Here is a 3,347-nt window from a genome sequence, read left to right as displayed (position 1 = left end):
ATGGTCGGGAATAGTTCCATAAACTTTTAAGTATTTTAAGTTATTTACAAAACTAACCGAATGACTGTAATGCTGCGCACCTTCATCATATTCATAGTTATTTATTTGTAAAAGAAACTTCCTAAGTCTCGTTCTACGATTTGAATAGATTCGTTAAAACTACTCGGTCGTTTGTTCAATCCTGACAACTTAGACAGAAGTGTCTAGGTATTACAATAATAACCTAACCAAGCAGTTTTTCACTTTTATTTTTAAATTCAAAGAGACATAATTCTGGACTTATGATCCGATATTGCTCATATAGAGTTTGGGTTGGGTCCTCATTGATAAAAAAACCTGTGCAAGTTTGGGAACAATCGGATGAAAATTTTGGACTTCGAACAAGGTTTTAAAAATTTCTCAAATTCTAAGGAAGATAACTATGGACGTAATGGTCGGATAATGCTAAAGGGCCCATACCACCTGGATAGTAATACGTGTCGAGCTGCGCGCTCTATATGTGGTTCTTTAAAAAACTCCGAGGAATACTTGACTCTAGGGAAATGGGTTGCTGGGACACAGCTCCACCTTGATAAGCGGCTGCTTGCTTGTTCGTAACTCATTGTAACAATCAATAATACGTATCGCACTTCGCGCTCTATATGTGGTAGAGATAGTACTTAGGGCCTATTATAGACAACCATAAAATACATGGATAATAGATGTGTTGTTTGCATTTATTTGTTAATATAAAAACACGTGTATTTTTTATAAGATATTTAAGTGATGTTAGAAATTTTAATTAAGGTTATCACCACGCGGCATCCATTAATTTTAATAAAAGTGTCCATTTGTAGTAAAATGGATTTTAACATGTCTACGTAAGATAAAGCTTTCTTATATTTATTAACCTGATTGAAAAAAAATTGTCAGCCGTCGAACTGTTCCGTTCGTGCCGGAACCCGGTATTGAACCGGAGGCCTTTAGATGATTGTTGTGGAAACAACTTCAGTCTTACGCTCTCCCAACTGAGCTATTCCGGCTGACATCATTTATGTACTGCTATTTGGTGAAGTTGTGTAAAGCGATCGTTATTATATGTCTATTAATAAACTAATAATTGTACGTTTTCGTACCACTACGCCTTCCAATAAACTTGCTTACGCGATAGGTCGTCAAATATCGTATTACATTGATACTCCACTAAATAAGCAAATTAGAAAAACCACAAAATAAATAAATTTTGATTACGTTTTGTTTTTATAAAAAAACAGAAAGTATTGCGTATTTGCTCAGTCCCTGTGATCTTTCCCCTGTGAACAGTTGTGGATCAGTTATTAATTAAAACAATTAGCTTTGCATTATTGGCAATAAATGTTGTAAAAAATCTAATAGGCACAAATGCAGTACTTATTTACACTAATTTACACACAAAATCACCACTATGCAAGATATTCTTAAAACAAAAATATATACATTGATCCGTAAAATAACTTCTCCTCCCATAAGCGAGAAAAAAAGTGCATTACATACTAGTCGCCGCTCTCCAGAGCGACGCCAATTATGAAAAGAAGTATCGGTGGCTTTAATATTTTGAATATAAGTTAATACGTTAAAGTTCATACTAAAAATAAAATACCTTAATAAAAAAATAAAAATAACAACGGGACAATTATTGTACCATGTGTCTTGGTTATTATTACGTGGTTGGTTACAATGGCGGGGATTTGATCCAGCTATGTTGGTTTCAGTCAAATCTCTGCGCAGAGTTTGGACGCAAACGCGTATTAATAGATGCCTGTTTAAACCATTTTAAGAATAGGTCTACTCATCATCAACTCATAAAGGGTTAACAATATAAAAATGAATGCCATTGTAGCAGTCTAGCAAAAAAGTAATTTTGGCATGATGGGTTTAAACGTTATTTAATTATAATTATATTTATATTATAACAACTACAAGAATGTAAAAGGTACAATATAAAACGAACATTTTTATTAAATACGACGGGTCATAGATTCGTATCAGACTCCACTTTATCATTACAGTTATAGGGAAATAAAAAGTAGGGCGTTTGCAATATAAAAGGTTTCGCAATTAAAGGGGCCTTTTCACATATTTTGGCATGTGTTGAAGTTTGTCATTAAATGCTTTATATTGATAAATGTTAACATTGGATCTTAAAAACTCCAGTAAAAAAATCAAGAAAATTAAAATTAAAAAAGGTAACCCTCAGCAGGGTTCGAACCACTGACCCCTGGAGTCCTGGACTAAAAAGTCTACCTTTTAGACCACCCGGCCGTTCTTCCTGATACAATGACAGATGTATTTTATATTTTATATAAGCAATCCTCGTAATTCCACAAACTTTATAACGACAACAACAGAACTCTCCAAATTATTAATTCGTTTCACGTTGCAACGCTTTATAATTTTCAGGTTTTAATGTCGTAAAATGATGCATATTGTGGCTATTTTAGAGCATGGTAAATGTTCAGTATTACTATTTCCTCACAAATATCATAACTAAAACGAAAATTTGCGAATCTGAAACAACTTTTTTAATGTTGTCAATTTACCCAAACGTGAAAAGGCCCCTTTAGCGTAACAAAATACTATGATGTCACACTGCAAGTTTATCCTTTAACGCATGCAGTATATTTGATGTGCGTAAATAACTGGCTGGCATGGGCGGGTCGGGGAGGGGGGCGGTCGTTGCGCCAATATTTCTACTAGTATTTGTTACGAAATGTCACTATATTCATCTTTGTTCTCTAAAATTATCATTACTTATTTCATAGGGAGTAATCAGGTGATAGTCAAGATGGAGACGTCCAAACCGAGACAGTTATTTTTCGCCGTTTTATACCCTTTATTACTTCTGTTTATTTTTTAAATGACGCTAACTTTCCAGCCATATTAGTAAAAAGGCGATCAACGTTTATTTCGTATTTAAATTCGCTTTATATGCAGACTTTCCCCCCCCCCCCCAAATGTTCTTAGTGGAGCTTTAATTAGGTCATCCCGCTAAGAAATTTCGCACCGAGTAAAGTCGAGATATTGAGCGAATATTACTATGAAATAAAAGCCAGTAATTGTCTTCCTAATATGGCTGGAAAGTGAGCGGAATAAAAAAAAATACAAGTAATAAAGGTTATAAAACATTCAAATCGAGCAAATTAAATGGAAATATTTGACTTTTTACAAAACAATTATTTGTCTGCTACTATTGATAGTAGCAGAGGCCTAGCATTTCTCAAAACGTGCTAATAGTGTATTGTACAGCAAACACTTATTAACAAAACTGGGTCTTCTCTAATGTGCATCAATTCTAAAAAGAAATCAAAATGGAATAATTGGTTACTTTT

Source organism: Dreissena polymorpha, chromosome 9, assembly GCF_020536995.1.
Source record: "Dreissena polymorpha isolate Duluth1 chromosome 9, UMN_Dpol_1.0, whole genome shotgun sequence".
NCBI lineage: Eukaryota > Metazoa > Mollusca > Bivalvia > Myida > Dreissenidae > Dreissena > Dreissena polymorpha.
Note: the sequence above shows the minus strand (reverse complement) of the source record.